This window comes from Poecile atricapillus, chromosome 6, assembly GCF_030490865.1.
Source record: "Poecile atricapillus isolate bPoeAtr1 chromosome 6, bPoeAtr1.hap1, whole genome shotgun sequence".
NCBI lineage: Eukaryota > Metazoa > Chordata > Aves > Passeriformes > Paridae > Poecile > Poecile atricapillus.
Genome location: NC_081254.1, coordinates 32,754,031 through 32,771,726, shown reverse-complemented (window position 1 = coordinate 32,771,726; position 17,696 = coordinate 32,754,031). Strand labels below are relative to the sequence as shown.

The following is a 17,696-nucleotide window of genomic DNA, read 5'->3' as shown; positions in this document are numbered from 1 at the left end:
CTTCAGGGTGACTTTTGGTAGCACACAGCTATTAAATGCAGAGTGGCTCTGACTCTGAGAGAAGAGAGGGAGGAGAAGGCACAGGAACAGTGAGGGCAAAGACGTGCCTTGGTGAAAGATTCCTTTAGCTGAATTGGAGTTGTGTTAAGCTCTTCCCTGAGGGCAAATACTTGATTTTATTTATGGCTCCTGAGTTAGAAGAAAGCTTTCATTTTAGAAAGGCTTCAGAATTATTTCCTCTCTCTCTCCCACTTGTTATATTTGACTAGCTGTGGCACTGACTATCATTTCACATGATAAAAACTCTCTGCTATAGAAATCAGAAAAGAAATGAACCCCATAATAAACTAATCTTCCTATTTCTTGGTTTCCAAATCAGGTTGCTGTGTAAATGCTTATACCTTGGGCCTTTTAAAATTCCCATTACTCCAGTATTTCCTTCCACTCAGAATCTATGTTAGACTCAAGCCTTTTAAAACACATTTGTTTTCTGAAAATAACTAGACATTTTTGTGCCCAAAACCTTAATGCTCCAACATTGCTTGCAGCTTCAATAATGGGATAACCTATCAAAGTGGGATGACCCATTTAACTGTTTCTAGCCCTGCTGAAATGCAGAAATTTAAATCTGCTCTTTCCTTCTCCTGGCAGCACCCATTTCCCCACTGACCTGCTGTTCCCTATTTAGAAATAAGCAGGATAACCACATCCTTGGTTGGTATCTATGCCCACATTGTGCAGTGAGAGCCATGTCTGTACTTAGAAATGTGAGGAGAAAGCTTAAAAGGGGCATAACATAGATTAGGGCAGCTAGAGAAATCTTGTTTTACATCCTTCCCTCTCCCCTCACCAGCATCAGAAATATGAGGAGCCCAAGGGAGCGAGCAGCCAGGCAGGTTTTGCATCCTCAGGACACTGATTTGTGCTCAGCTTTGCCAGATTCCTGCAAGGGGCTGCACCAACCTCAGCCTGCTTTGTCCATCTGCCATGGGCACAGCCAGAACCCAGGAGTGCTGGCTCCTTGTGTTTGATCACGTTCAGCCTGCTGTGCCTCCCTTGGGGCTGCTGTTCCCAGGGCTGGTGGAATCTCTGGAGGGGGCTGATGGTCCAGCACGGTCTGTGCACAGGACAGTGAGCTGATGGATACAGCAGGGACCAGAGTTTTGACACACCTGCAAGGGAGGAACAGACCCCCCTGATCCTGTGCCTTCCCCGGTGACCTCTGTGTCAGGCTCCTCTCATGCCTTGGGAAATGTCTCCTTTTTGTCTTTATCCAAGCTCATCTCTGAACCAGCCTTTGTGGCTCTCTAAGGTTTAGCTTTCTGCACCATTCATTTGTTGTCTGTTCCCACTTAAATTGCCAGTCTTGATGCCATATGGCTCACTTAGTAGACAAATAAGCCAGTGTATGTGGTGTAAATATTTTCTTACAAGTTAAATTGCAAATAAGGAAGCTAATTCATGAGAAGAAATTGAGTTTTCAAAGTGAGATTAACAATAAAAACAAAAAAGTCTATTTCAATACTGCTCTAGAGGACTTCACCCTGAAGGTTTTGAATGCCTGATACAGCCTTCCTTTTTTTTTTTTTTTTTAATAATCTGACTAAATTTCTAATTACTCTTTAACCTGCCCTTTGCTAAGGTCTCACTAAGATCTATTGGCATGTTATAAATAGCAACAAAAGACCCATCTCTTTTTCTTTTTTTTTTTTTTTTTTCAAGCAGTGGATATAGTATAAGAAATGTCAGGAGTAAGATTACATGATATAAATGGTGTAATGGAAAATATTAGGCAACTCACAGTGCATTTACTGCTGTTCAACCCAATAGCCTCAGTTCAAAGCTTAGCAAAGCTGCAAAGGCTAAAACAACAACCCCTCTCTCTCCCCTGAATGTGCTCTGGGAGCAGCTTGCAGCTTATTAAATTATTGCAGCTACTATAAAAGGCAGTATCTCGAAGCTCATCTCTCAGATGTGCTCTCCTGTTGTGTACATTGAGCTGCATATGGGAGGGAGAGGAGAGTCCTGATATTTACTGCCCTTAAAACACTTTGAGGATAACACAGCCCCATCCATTTCTTGAACTCTGCCTTTTTTCACAGGCTGCTTTAACCTGATCTTGTAAACAGGGGTGAGAACAGAGGTGTTTAGAACAGAGATGCCAAGGAGTCAGTGGGGAATGAAAAATCTAGGGAGGTGGTGGATGGGTTTCAAACCCATCCTCTTTGCAGAAATCTGGAGTAAGGCTGCTTGCTCAGGACGCTGGGGGTTTTTTTGTTTGTTTTGTTTAAGCAAAATTTTCAGCTCTTCATGGCTAAGCAGGACTCCAACCTGGTGTCAGTACCACTGGGTGGGAAGAGAGGGTGAGTGGCGGGGACTGTGGCAGTACCTCCAAGGAGACTGAAATCCCATGGCTTCCCCCTGCAACACAGCACTGCCTGGCAGAGAGGGAAGATGTGGGAAGTGCTGCTCAGACCAGCCAAAGAGGAGATCAAAGTTGAACCATGATGCTGCCTTAGGTGACTTGTTACCATCTCAGTGCATGCAGGTTGTGCTTGGAAAACTTCTAGCCCTTATCTAATGGAATAAATTATTCCTGGCACTAAGTGCTAATGACCTTGGGAGTGAGACTACTGAAGCCCAGAGATACGAGGAGCATCTGTTGAGAATCCACTCTTGTGCATTTTGGGGTTTAGGCTTCTAGCACAACTATTGTCTTCTGAAGATAAGCCATCAGGCTGAGGCAGCCAGAAAATATTTCAAGGGAGAAGTGGCTGAAACAGCAGAGCTGCAAGTGATTATATCTAATCTGCCTTTGAGAAGCCAGATTATGGCTGCCAGGTCTGCTACAAAAGCCCACTTGGAGTTTGCTCTTGGAAGAAACTTCAGGAAATTTAAGGGAGATGCAGCCATGTGCTGCTGAAGTGGACTACTGAGGCGTAGGGTTGTTTTGTTTGAATGGGATATGCAGCTGTTTTAGGCTTCCTGTGATTTAGCCACGCAGGATTTTGCCATGGAGCGTGAGCAGAGCATGCTGTGAAATGGGGATTTTGGCAGGGGGCCGGGGCTGTGCTCACAGCTGAGTTTGTGACCTGGTACTGCCTTTGCCCTGCCTGCTGTGGGGCAGGCTGAAGTTAGTGTGGGTTGTATCATCTTCTGCTCCTTCTCCTGGGCACGCAGGCTCCAAGCACTGCTGAGAGGAGGGGTTTGAAAGGCAGTGTCCCAGAGGCTGTGGTGGCTGGCAGGGAGCTGGCTGCCCTGTGTGCTGGGGAGTCAGGGCTGCCTGGCACAGCTCTGTCCCTGCCCCAGCCGGGAACGTGCCCTCCCAGCACAGAATTCCTGTCCTGGGGTCAGTGGTGGTGGGGAGGAAGAACTCACTTCTCATCAGGCTGTGGGTCACCAGGGAGAGCTGTGATCCCAGGAGATCCCTGTCACCTGGCAGAGAGGAGAGCCAGGATGTGTCCTGACAGAAACTCCAGCATCGTGGTCCTTCCAGAGTGGCTGCCTCTTCTCTTCCCAAAGCCCGAGGATGTCTGAGGAACACCCTGCTATGCCCTGTTGACAGCAGTACTTTTCCCTGTTCCTGTTGCTGTGGCATGCAAAGGTGGTAGAATACCTTCTTCCTAAACTTCTGCCTCTGAAATTGTCTCTGTCTCCATCACTCTGATTTACTTTGTCAACAAGGATTTCCTCGCATCATTTTATAATAATTTTTGACACTAAAAGCAATGTTTTCAAAATGTTTAGCCAACCCCTATAGGTCTCAGGGGCTATTCCACAGCATCTCCTGTAGCCTGGAGTGTAACTAGAGCTCCCACTGTGGTTTTTGCAACTCAAAGGGTCTCCAGGCTGGCTAAAAAGTGTAAAGAAATGAACACTTTTGTGCCCTGTGTCATATGTGCTCAGAATGATCTGCTGGCAGAAATTTAATTTTGTTTCCAGTAATTTGAGGTTATGGATAGGATTACATCTCCCAGTCAGAGAGAGACATTAATCAAGAAATAGGCCTCTTAATCCTCCTTTCAATTTTAATGAAACACTGTAAAAATGCCTTTCACCAGGGGATGTCAAGTATCAGTTGTGCTTTGATTAACATGCTTTTGTGACAGGTTTACTGTTGTACCATGTACCAAGTTATTCAGCAACCTAATTTAAGCTGTCTGTCAAGGGAAAACAAGTACAAAGAGAGCATTATTTTCTCGTTGGACTTGCAATAACAGACTTCTGTATCTACAAATTTTTTTATTTTTTTTTTTAAATGCTGGTTACTCCACACCCTTTGTGACATTTTTAACCTTCAGAATAAATGGGTAAAGGCTGGACGTGACACACCTCACACTGTCCCCTGAATGGCAATTAGGAAAGAGATAAGAAATCGGAAATGTTTTTGCAGCTGATGTAAGTTAAGCTCTTGCCCTTCTCACAGCAAAATGGAATTTGGATCAACTCTTCTGGAGTATAATGGGTGTAAATTTGGGGCAATTGAGAGGAGCCTGAGCCCTGAATCTCTAATCCTCTCTTCTTTTTTCCTGTCCTCCTTCTGAAGTCAAAACACATTTTCAATGGGGGCTTTGTGGTTTGAGTTGCATTTGGCTTCTTATCTGCTCAGCTTTTTCTAATGTGGCTTGATTATATTAGATATGAACTTCCTCGTGGCTGGAAGCCAGCAGCAGACAGACTATTCTCTCTCCCAGTCGCTGAAACCTGACAGGGGAATGCCAAGCCTTTTCACAGGAGTTGGTTTATTTTTAGAGAGGGATGTTTTTGTTCCTGCCTCTTTAAAAATTGACCTCTTGGAACAGGATGGCTCCAGATCATCTCAAAGGAGAATCTGAGACTGGAAATGCAGCCTCTTCCAGCTAATATGGCACACAAGCCCCCAAAGCTGCCCTCCCCAAGCTGACACCCACCAGGCTTTAACAGCTCACTTAAGAGAGAGAAGTTTCCCGTGTGAGTGGGTGCACTTGCACTCTCAAGCCGTGGAATACGGACAAAAACTTCCCAGTCCTGTGCATTGGCTGCTCTGCAGACAGAAGAAATTAATTACAAGATGGTCCTTCCATTTGAAAAGATGATAAGTGAACTCTCAGCCCGCTTCTGATGACTGGTTTCTGCCAGGAGGCTGTGACACCACTCTCTTTGCTTGGCTTCCTGGAGGGAAGGGCTGGTGCAGCTGCAGCATCTGGAGGCGAGGGGGTCAATGGGCTGGCAGAGGTGGCAGAGGTGCCAGTCCCTCTCAGCTGGGCTGCCTTTCCCTGCTGACCAGCCAGCAAGGGCTTTGCAGGAATGAAAGCTGTGGCATGATCTTGAATTTTTAGGCTTCTCATGGCACTAAGACCTGCTGAGGTCTCCAACCTCTAATTCTGCTACTCTGCCAGGGCGCTCTATACATCTGGTGACCTGGGAGAGTGTTTTGTGCCATTTGTAACATCTTAATGGCCATATTAACACCTCTAATTGTAAGTGACAGGGCAATTAGTCTCAGCATTGCAGTTTGAACAATTATGTTTGGCCTACTAAAGTGACAGAATATTCATTAATGCAATAAGAAAAAAAAAAGGTCTCCTCAGGATTTGCTCCTCTGAGAGGAGTAGCCTGGCTCTTTGTCTGCTTTAAGCCTCTCCAAAAAAAAAAAAGCAAGCTTGTTTGCAACTCTTGCCAAAAATTCTCAGCTGTCAAACCTGTTTATTCCATGAAAAACACTGAGGGCAAGTATGTGTCTACTCTGCCTCTGACTTGATTCACAGGGAAGAAGTTTCAGAGAGAGAAAAGTGCCTCAATCTCTATTTCCCACAAGGCCAAAGAGTCTTGGGGCCTCTTAGCTGAATCCCAAGCTAGGGTGATGGAATCCACTGATAGAACCAGGGTGCACATATTTAGGGTCAGAAACTGTGATGGAGGTTGTGCCAGGTCTGAAAGCTTCTCAGTGTTTACACTGCCTTGCACTCGAGGTCTCATCTAAAACCAGAGCTGCTCTTCTGGAGGAGGCTTTGCTTCAGCAGAGACAATCCCAGCTCTGAAGGCTCTGCTGCCTTCAACAAAACAGCCAAAACCTGAGGCAGCAGGGGATATGAGGGGACCCGGACTGATGATGTGTTACATTTCTGACTCTCTCTGTTAGATTTCACTGCTATTAGGCAAGTAAAGACACATGTGGTTTGATTTTGTCCATGAGACTTTTTCCCTGCATGTGGAAGCCACAAAATAGCGGCTCAGACTTTAGACAATCGCAGGAATTCTGTTTGAAATCCTGAAAATGGTTTCTTTAACACATTGTTTTGGTTACCTGCTCACTTTCTGTCTCTTTCCTTTCTGTTGTGTTGTGTAGCAAATTTTCCAGGGATGCTTCACCTGATTACCATCATAGATCTGAGGGATCCCATGAGATCTCTTTGGGTTGGAAGTTTTTTCAAGATATTGCTGAGGGATTTTGGGTGAAGGGCAGCCCTAAAGGCAGACTCATTTTCCCAACAACCTTTGTGTGGTATTGCTCTCAAACAACATGCATGAAGCTGGGAATTCTTTAAACAAACTTTGTCTAATGTCTCAACCAATGAACATCCTGGTACCTTGGGTGAGGTGGCACTTGTTTGGGGTTTTATTTTGGTTTTTCTTTTTTGATAAATCCATCTGAAATCTGACTAGTGAGGCTGTCATTTTTTTAAAAAACAGCTTCACTCCTAAGTGAAAGCTGTCATTGCAGATGTGTTTTAGTTCAGTGGAAACACCGAGGCTGTGTCTGGGACTGCAGGATCAGGACATCTTTTTAAGCACAGTGGGAGACAGATGGGTGAGCAGCCAGCTTGATGCAAGAACAATAAGAACAAATGAGCTTTTTAAAAATAGAACAATTGCATTTGGAAAGAGGATTGGAGAGGGGGGTTAAGCTGAGAGGGAAATAATTCTCCCATGATTCTATCCTGGTTTTTATATTAAACAAAACATGTTGCAACATTGTCTTCGTTAGCAGTGAAGTGACAAACTGGAGCACTTCCAAATTGGCTGGCTCCAAACTGCTTTCATATTGACCTGAAATGTCAGCTGCTATTATGTTCTGCTGACCACTGATTGCTTCCAGAGTAGCATTTTCTCCTGTGAAATGAAAGAAGTTCCATCTCAGTGATCTCAGTGTTTGTGGAGAACGATAGTCACGGGAAATGATAGCGCCTTCATTTCAAACCACTTCTCCGTTTGAATGAAATGAATTGTTAATATTGAAGTTATTTGCGCTGCGAGAGTGAGTTTTGTGCAAGAATGTTTTGCTCATCTAGAAGATCCTCCACTTCACCTTAGAGTCAGAAAACCAAGGTGATAAGTGCCTCTAATTTGTTTCCCTACTTTCACACACAGGTGCACAGAGCTGGGCTTGGACACAGCAATGCTGATATCCTGCTCTGCAGGTAAATGTTGAAGTTTTCCTGTGGAATTATTCAAAAACCCCATAAATATGGAGAAGTGGTATTTCTGGTAGCAGTAGTTGAAGTTCTGTGATCAGGTATGAAATGATATGGTGGAAAGTATTTTGCTTAATTATTTTAATCCTCTTTAGAAGACAGAGTGTTTAGATAAGTTTTATTTCACATAATGCTGGCTTAAAATTATGTTAAAATGTCATAAAAACCTCTTGGTCTTTAATTCTCAGGGAAATAAAATAAGTGATCTGCAAGGTTTTTTCAATATTTCTCTTTTGAAAACCTGTGTAATATCACTCATTCACATTCCTACACTCTATTTTTCTGTAGTTATCGCTTGAAAAAGTGATATCTTCCAAGCAAAAGTGCAGGAAATAGGTAAGTTTTTTTTAAAGATAAGCAGGTCTGTTATCTGCTTAAGTCCAGAGTGAAATACACTGGACATATAACACCAGTGGATCTTTTTCTGTAAAGCAACAACAACTAAAAAACCTGTAAAATGTGGGAAAACTGCATGCATCCATGTCAGCTTGTGGGCTCCCCCAGTTATCTCAGTGTTAGTGTGGATGGACCCTGCAGAGATGGGCTTTGGCCATGTCCAGTATCCATTCCTGTATCATTTTCCTCCTTCTTGTTAAGGTCCTACTCTGTGCTCATATTCACCTCATTTGTGAAAGAACTAGAAACAATTAATTTCCCAAAAGGGAGAAGAAAAGCATAAAGTAGAATGGTCATGATTTCATAAGAGGCATTGACTGTCCTCTATTTTGTGTGTCAAGAATATGTGATTTTTGCTACTATTTTGCACAGTGAAATCTCTGACAGTTTTGTCCATTTAGACCCATTCTCACTTTCTCTATTAAATTAAAATTAAACTAATATTCCACTCAATTTTTGGAAGAACTAACAGCTTTTATGAAAATACTGTTTTCCGTTTTAATTTTTTATACAGCTATCTCCATTCTTTCTGATTAATTAATAAGAAGAAAATAAAATCTGCAAAAATTAAAATATTTTTATCCATTCCTAGTGGAATACTGAAGTATCTCAAATAAAGTAAAAACAGCTCCTTGCTGAAGCAGTGGATGTTAAGTATTGGCAGGACAAGAAAAAAATGTTGTTTCATTGTGCTGTGCTCGATCTTTCTGAATGTTGAGGGCGGTTCAGGTAATTAAAAGAGGAAATTCATAGTATGAAACACAAAAGCAAGTGGTTCTCTGTGTGGAGAACAGCAATAGTTACTCCATCACGAGGAGGTTTTATCAGAAGGATGGACATTCAAAGGATCTTGTGATGGGAGTCCCCAAACAACAGTTCAGGATGCTTTACTTGTAAAAATGAGTTCTGTGACTTGATTAATGGCAGGTTCAAATTGCCTCCTTCAGGGCTGGGGGTCAATCTGTACAACATCCCACAAGGAAGTTCTTCTTAATGAAAACAAACTATCCCTAGTACAAGCCAGGAAACCTCCCTGGTCTCGTGGGGAGCCTGGGATCTTGCTCTGTGCTTGAAAAGTCAAAGGTTTGGATTGGGAATTTTTGCAGTGTTACCTTGGGGGCCTGCTGTAATACCAGAAACAGCTTGGAGCTTCCACCTGGTTGGGATTGTCAGGGAAAAGAGAATGTTCTCTTCAATCTTTCACTTAATTTTTCCCTGACAGTGGGATTAAGGTGCACCTATGTTTGTGCCAATACTGCTCTGGGATCAGAAGCAGAGTTTGAGAGTTTGGTTTGTTGGTCTTTTTTGAATTTCAAATCACTTTAAAGGAACAAAATGGTTGTAGATCTTCTTGTCACTTGCCAAGCTAAGATGGCAGAGAAGGCTTGGATATTTTTCAGCCCTCTGCTGAGGAGAAATCTCTTTCAGGCAGCTGCTGCTTTTATTATTGCCATAATCCATGGAGAGGTCAAACAGAATAGCACTGGGGACAGGATCTGGAGATGATGTGCTCCTGCATGAGAGGGGAATGAGGAGGAGTAGCTGCAGCACAGCTGAGAGCAATGGTGAGGCCAGAGCTTCTGATGAATGAAGCCATGACTAACTGCTGGCTTTTGGAGGAGATTGACGCTTCCAATAGCTTGGAATTAACAGAATAGCTTGGTTTACAAAACTTGCAAATAATCGAACTATTAACAGCGTGGTTGAGTCACAGGGAGATGAAATGGTTTTACAGCTGCTGTGATGATTCTCGTGAATCTGCAGGGGTTTGTCCATTGGGAATTTCATCCCTAAAAGTAGAAATTGCAGCTTTTACTATGAGTCAGGGCTCATGCTTAGCAGAAGGCAATTAGGGCATTGGTAAATTCAGTAAATGTGAGTCAGTGCAGCAGCAGGAGTAGACCACAGGGGTCCTGAGCTGGAGCCTGCCCTGTTTTTCTCCAGTCTGGTCCCTTCCAAGCTCTTTCCCCTTCAACCAGACTGAAGTCCTCCAGAGAACTCCAAAGCAAGGAGCTCTCCTGAAGCTCCTTTCAGGGTGTGGTTGCCCAGCTGTCTTTACAGATGCTCTCTGAAACCTCTGCCCAACAAACCAGGCATGAAGGGCACCTGAGGAATGATCCTTATCCTCTGGGAACAGTGGAGCTCTCTACAGCAAGGCAAGGCTTTAGGGATGGATTTCTGCTCCCTCCTTGGTTCAGGATGCTGGCCCTTGGGAATACAGGTGAACAGATTTCCCAGGGAGGCTCTGTCCCATCCTGGGTTTTTATCACCCTTGTCAGATCCAGCAGGAATTTTGTTGGATCCCCTTGTTAAAATATTAGCTGCACTTCATTGAAAAGTCTAATGCCTTAAATCCTGCTGCAATGGCCTCCCAACCCCTGCAACTGTGGGGGGAAAAATTCAGGCCAAATAAAGGATCTGTGAAAAGAAACATCTCCTTTTATATGACACCCTGTTAGCCTTAATAACAGTTTTCTCTCTGTAAGTGCAGTAAAGTATGGAAATATTGCTGTGTTACATGGTGCAATTTTCTGACTGTGATTTTCTCTGATAAAAGCCTTCAGAGAGTGCATTTTCCTTCCCACTTATCTGCCATCAAAAGACAGCAAATACATGAAAAATTCAGCTGTCACTCTAAACAAAATATACAATTATTCTGGGTTGATGTTTTAAGCAGAAATAATTTCCATAGCAAAAAAACCCCTGCAGCTATTTTCTAAATGCTGTGGTGTTTGCTTCTAGCTTTTTGCATTACGCATGTATCACCTGTTTTGGACATTTGAATGCAAAGATGAGATATCACAAGTTAAAACTTAGCACTTGCCAAATTAAATATTTGCTGGGCTGAGCCCAGTTCATTACTTGACTGCTGTTTTGCACTAGGGAATGAGAAATCTTTTCTAACATGCCAAAGGTGGTTATTTTAGGAAGCTGACGAAGAGGGCAGATGTTATTCAAGTGGTTGGATAAGAAAAGGAAATAGTCCATGTTAACCCTTCTGGAATAACCAGGTAGATGAAAATAAGTGGAAATATTCCTGAAATATGCTGATTTGTTTGGACAAATCAAAGCAGAAAATATGAGATGGAAATTTGATACTTCATCTCTCACAACTTGAAATGTTAAATTAAGGCTGCTTACATCTCACATTGCTCAGATTAAATTACTTTTGGGGCATCTCTGAGCTTTAAAAGCACCCAAAACCCAGAAAAATGTTCCTGTGATGTGGTATCACTTGGTTAGTTTTTTTTGGGTTTTTTTGGCATACAACTTATACTAGAGATCAAGAAGTTTCATGAAACTGTATTTAAAAGCTGAGATGGAAATTTTTCTTATCTTGTTTCTAGGGCTGAACCTAAAAATAATAGTAAAAAACAACTTATCTTGGCAAAACAAAACTTTCTCTTTTTGACTCAAATGGAAAGATCATTGGAACAGGCTATCTAGGGAAGTGGTGGAATTACCATCCCTGCAAGTGTTCAGAAAACATGTGGATGTGGCTTTTGAGGACATGGTTTAGTGGTGGTGGTGGTTCTGGGTAAACAGCTGGACTCAATGATTTTAGAGGTCATTTCAACCTTAATGATCTGTTTCTTTTGGAAGTCACTTAGGCTTTATTCCTCTTTCTGTCACCCCAGCTTAAAAAACAAAAAAATTGTACTTCATCTGTGTCATTCTGAAATGCTAACTCAAAACAGTTGAAAAATTCTAAAGGTATTTTAGCACTTCAAAACTAGAGCCCTTGAGTTTGGAAGAGAAATCTCCCCTCCTGCTTAAGGCAGAAGCACCAACCCCCTTTGAAAACATGAAGAAAAAAACCCTGTTCTGGTACTTTTAGTGTCAGAGAGTAACAAAATCATTTAGGTTGGAAGGGACCTCTGGAGATGATATATTCCAAGCAGTGCTGGAGCAGGCTGCCCATGTGCAGTTGGGTTTTGATGTTTCCACAAATGGAGATGTCTTCTTGTTTTTTCCTTAAACTTTAATGTTAATGCACTAATAGTTTTTGTCTCGTCTGAGATTCCATTTGAAAATTTAGCATTATTCAAATAGAATACAAAAAACCCTTCTCACCTCACCTTTTTTTTCTGGGATACATTTCCCAGAAAATACTGCCATTTGCTGCAGTTTGGGTTTTGTTACTCTTGGTTACGTGTGTAGCATTCTCTGGAGAGCTCTGCAGCATCTTCTGCTTTCGTACAAGGAAGTCTGATTCACTCTCCTTGTGGAAATTATCATCTTATAATTAAACTTGGCTTTTGTTCAGAGGGTCTCTGCAGTGGGGATTCAAATGTGCTGGTGAGGTCATGTCACCAGTTAGAGCTCCTGCCATGAAACAAAGTCCAGAATGCAGATACATGGCCCTCAGTTAAATTATGTTAATTCAGTTTGAGAAAATGAGTATTTAGCATTTCGTGCTGTGGGTAGATATCATTCCATAGTGGCAGAAAAAGTCATTGACCTTCCTGTGCAAGCAGCTCTGCTGGTTATTGTGACCTGAGCCAGCCTGCTCTCCAAGTGGCCAAGGGTCTGTTGTGCCAGACTCTCTCTGCTGGAGGGTTCATGGATTTTGGTTCATCTCACACTCAGCTCCAAGCTGTAGCACCTCATCACTGTTTCCTTGTCGAGTCACCAATGCCCATTCCTAGGCACAGATCATTTTCCTGCTCCTCTCCTGAGTATTGGAGCTAATTCCAGGCTTAGACAAGTCCAGTGCATAGCAGGACTCAGCCTACAGAAGCAGGATTTTAAGCAGAAAAATAGAACAAGCCTTTTGGAGAGACTTAGTCAAGTCAGCTGCTCTGCTGTTCATATTTATCCAGCAGCAGTGGTGCTCAGCTTTACAATTAAAATAATCTAACACCCTTGCATAAAGGTCAGGCAGCAGATGCTGCCATTAGACCTGACAGATTCACTGATAAGCTTCACTTCAAGGCAAAGCATTTAAGAAAAAATGAAGTATCAACTTTTAGTATTTCCAACCGCACGTGCACATGCACAAATATGTGTCTTAGCAGGGAGTTATTCTTCATCTTCAAGTAGAAGTATGCTCTACTAAGGCTCAAACTTTTGAAAACCATGCCACACACAATATATAAAATGGGTATTTCAAATAAGATATGTGACACCTCTGATTAACAATTCTTTAACTACAGTCAAGTGTTTGTGTAGTTAACAGAAAATGTGTTCTGAAGAATGAATGGATATTTCATTAATATACAGACTATCTTTGCATAGAAATAATGGAAGAAAAATCAAATTATTCCAGAGTCTGACTAGGCATTGAGTGGAGTTTTATGAGAATGTAAATTGGAAAGAGAAAGGGCCATATCTCTGTATTCCCACCCATCTTTTATAGGTAATGAATTGTTTAGAAAATTTAGCTAAGAAAAAGCTTTTGAGCTGGAGCCTGAGAGTCCTTCAGGGTATGCTTAGAGGTTATCTCTGCAAGGCAGGTGGATGAGGAAAGAGACAAGCTTAACCCTATAAAAATAATTATGATATATTATTAGCAACTAATGGCAGTCTAATGGAGTCTTTTCAGCAAAGACACCACTGGCTGCAATTTCTCTTTGTCATCTGCATAAAAAAGCAACTCTTAATGAAGCCTGTATTCTGGTAATTTCTCAAACTCAGTGAAATTAGCAGGAAACTTTCTGCACTGGAAACTTCAATAATTCCACACTGCCATTAATGGGAACACCCCAGCAGGGCAGCAAAGCTCAACACTGAAATCAGTATTAGAAATCTGTCCAGACCACAGGATCTACTAGATTGAGAGTATACCTGGCCTTTTTCATTTCTTACCTAAATTTTTACTTTCTGACTTTCTTTTTTTACCTTAAACAAACTGACATGACCTTATGATGGTTTACATATAAGAAGCTGTTGGATCATTTTAGTACAAAAGTCATAAAAAGTGCCTGTAATAATTATGTCTCTACAGAATTCGTGAAAAGAGACAGCTGGATTGAGGCTGGAGACCCTACACATAGCCCCATAAATCAACAAGGGGAGCAAAAAAAAATATTAAAATCGCTGTAAGAGTGGAATCTGAGAGACTGTAATCTGCAAACAAAACACTGAAGTCTCACTCCACAGTCCATTACTTAAAAAGACTTGGGTAATGTTTGGAGAAAGGAAAAAGGAGAAGAAGAGGACGAGGATGACATTAGCAAAAAGCAGGGCACATTACACAGTCAATAAGTAATTGCTGCAATTGGAGCTCATCGTCTGCTTAGCACTTAATGTCTTGGCCTTTTCAGAGTGAATTTTATTAATACTAATGTCTGAAGAAAACAGTACAGTCATTATCTCTGTTGATTCTTGAGATGTTCAAAAGTGAAGCTCTTCTCTTACTTTTGATTACTTGGCTCTACCAAATTCTTTGTGTTGCCAAGGGCTCTCAGACACTTAAAACTTGTCCCCAGGGTCTCTGACTAGGAGTGTCAGCACTGTGCCCCTACAAACACACACCAACTCCTCCCAGTCTCATTCTTTTCCTTCAGATGTTTGGAAATGGAGCAAAAACCACCAGAAGTCATCCCCTTCCCAGGGGTCAAGGTGGGAAGAAAACCACCAGCCTGTGGTTTTCTCCAGCAGACCTCTCAGAGGTGATGCTGAAATGCTTCACTGGGCTAGGATGGCTTTTGTTCATACCCTATTCTTTAGAAACCACAGCATGAATTTCTTCTATGAATTCTGCTGATCTTTTGCTTTTATGTCTCTTCTGTTTCCTTCCACCAGTTTCCCTAGTAAACAGTAACTATTTGAGGTGCTCAAGGCCCTTGCAGCAAGAGCAGAATAATTTGCAGTCCTGAAGAAAGAGGTTTTCTGTGGATTTTCTCTGAAATTGCTGATCAAAAATAATTTGTGTGCTCTAAAAGTGAGGGTAAAGGAGAGGCCTTGGAATGAAAGTGTTGCAAAGACCTTATTCTGTGTCTTTTTCAAATGCTGATTTTTTGAGGAAGGGAGATCATCAACAAGAGAACAAAACAAAGCCTCACCTGCTGGTGTGGGCCCATTAGGGGAATTAGTCCTGCTAAATATGATACTGTGTGTAAAGTCAAAAAAGCAGAGTGAGGACTGGAAAACTTGGCAGGAATTCAGCCAGGATCCATTATATTCTCTTTCACATGGCTGAGTGGTGGTGGCACTAATTGAAGGCTGGGCCCTCTTTTTGCTGACTAACACGGGGTCATTTTAATTTCACCTGATTATGTTGCCCTGTTGTAAGAAGTCTGACAAAAACAAGGTTTGTGCAGACCAATGAGTCCTTGGCTGCCCAAAGGCTCTCTTGGCAGCTAGAAAGCTTCTTTTAATAAGTGGACTGACACATTTTCATTTTTAAATATCCCAGATAAATTTGCTGTTGTACTGCTGCATTTCAGTTCAAGCTGGCCAGGTGTCTGTAGCTTATCAATCTATATTTACAACATGTGTGAAAATTGTGGAAAAATTAAAAATGCCACAATTCCTACCCACCCTCATAAGAAAATGACTTGAGCAAGACTGGCCACCTGAGGGTTGCCAAAGAGTGGGATAAACAGATGAAATAAGTGCTGCTGTAGGAAAAGACCATACAATAGTGGAATTGTTTTGGGAGAACTTTTTGTCACACACTTGGATAAGAGCTGTGATTCTTTGCTGCTTTTATCAACATTATTTGTAATTTCCTCTTATATTTCCCCTGCTCCTTCTTTGCAGCTCCCTGAGCAGACCCACTCAGCTGTATAATAAGGAGATGAGTTTTACCTCCTTTTTATCACTGCAAATCTAAAGTGACTCTGCAGAAGTCAAACTGATGTTGGCTAGGGGACAAATGGTCCCACTAAAAAGCTTTTTAAAGAGAAAAATTCCCCTCTCCATTTGTGGAACAAATTAACTACTAGAGGCATCCAGTTGGATGCACCTCTCTGGGGCCAATGACCAGAGAGATTTAAAAGTCCATTACGCTAATGCCTAATTCCTTCTTTGCACAGAGGAAATGTCCTCGCAAGCTGGGCTGTGGCAAGGTCCTGAGTTTCCATCAGGGAAGGGATTTGCATCAGCCAGGAAACATTTGGTGATTACGACTACCAACTGCATTAATCATGGGCTTGAATTAAAAGTCACTGACGAGTTGCTTTGGGAGCCGTGTGGCTGTGCAAGGGAAAAAAGCCAGAATGAGCATTTCTGAGCAAACTCGGTGTGCCAGTGAGGAATCAGCCTTTCCCTCTGCTGGCTGCTGAGCCATTGCACAGAAATGGGGCTCTGTCAGAACAGGATGGGCCCTTTTATGAGGCAAAATCTGCCCTTTTGTTTCTTCTAGGGCACGACAGCGTGGAGGCTGCTTTGTTTGAGAAGTGTCAGTGTGTGGCTCTTGCTGCTGGATGGCTGCTCCAAACAGGGCCAAGCTGAGTCCTGCTTTGTGTTGCCCAAATGGCTTCTCCATGGCCAGAAGAAGCCAGGTTTGGAGGCCCAACCTTCTGGAGATCAGCACCCAGCGCCTTGCCTATGGATTTCTGGGAAGCAGGAGCAGCCCACTAGTCCCTTGAGCCATCTAGTGGTGCCTTCCTTGACTATTGAGCAGAACATCACACTGAAAAAACCATAAACAGCATCTCATTAATGTGCAAACAGTGATTAGTGCCAGAAGCAGGCCAACCACAATGAAAGCATCAGTGCTTTTAGTGGGGTTACCAAAGCAACAGAAGTTCTGGCCTGGAAATGGCAGACAAGATAAAGATGTGGATGCCAACAAAGGATGCTCAAGGCTAAGAAGATTGGTCTGTTGTGATCTGTTTTGTGCTTTTGTCTTGGTGTTTGCAGCCCTTTATGGTTCCTCACTGAACGAGGCTGGGATGTAAAAAGCAAAGCTGAACTTTCCGACCTGAAACCTCAAACCCTTTTCTGATGGTTTTTGTAACTGGAAAGCGGAAATAGAGCCTTCAGTAATTCAAAAGAGATTTAATGATCAAAGCTGCAATTAAAAGCGTGGTGAGTCATCTTACAGTCGTCCATGTGCTAAAATGCACAGGCTGTGCAAGAGATCATGTTGTCATGGCTGGTTTTACTCAAAGTGAGGACATAGGAGCTGCCATTACTTCCAGCTTCAGAAACTGAGTTCTGCAGACCTGTGTTTATAGAGCAGAAGAAAAGGCAACAGTCCTGACTCCCCCATTTGTGTATTTTATTCAGTAGTTCTGTCTGCAACATCTGAATTCATCACCGTGCTTTATTACTTTTCTTCTTCTTTCAGAGTGTCTGCTCTCAGTAGGAATCTTGATTTTTTTTTTAATTTACACTAACAAATTGCCCACCAAAACAAATACAGAAGAGCTGATCTTTAGAGTATTGTGGGTTTTTTTTTGCTTTCTGCAGCATGCACTAACAATGAAATATTTAACTGAACTTTTCACAGTATGTGCATTTTCTCAAATTAAAATTGCAAAAGACAAGGAAATGAAGATAAAAATACCCAACCAAGCTGTTTCTCAGAAACTCTCACAAGTAATCTAATATTTCCCTTCAAATCCTGTTGTTTTATTCTGCTCAATAGAAAAAAATAGTGCTAAATAGAATTTAGTTTTAGTAAAGAATAAACTTTTTCCTAAAAATATTTATCCTGTAACACACAAAAGCAACTAAAAGGAAGCAGGAGAATTGATACCTCTCTACTGGAAAATTGTAATAAAAATTTTGAGAATCTGCTACTAGTCTTGCTTTTCCTGTTCCTTAATTCCCTCCCTATTGGCAGTGAGGTATTTCATGTTTTATTTTCAATTTCTCATAATGGTTGCAATATTCAAACTCTAACCCAGTAGAATGTGATTGCCTACTTTACAAAAATCACTGTAGCTTTGC

General features: G+C 42.0%; 1 long non-coding RNA gene across 1 annotated transcript in view; it reads left to right on the top strand.

Annotated features, from left to right (window-relative positions):
* Positions 1-17,438, top strand: part of LOC131580444 (uncharacterized) — a 68,353-nt gene extending 50,915 nt beyond the window's left edge. Inside the window, exons 2-3 of the long non-coding RNA XR_009277873.1 lie at positions 7,351-7,400; positions 16,162-17,438. This is a non-coding gene — a long non-coding RNA (uncharacterized LOC131580444). The remainder of the gene's footprint in view (positions 1-7,350; positions 7,401-16,161) is intronic.
* Positions 17,439-17,696: the final 258 nt, after the last annotated feature.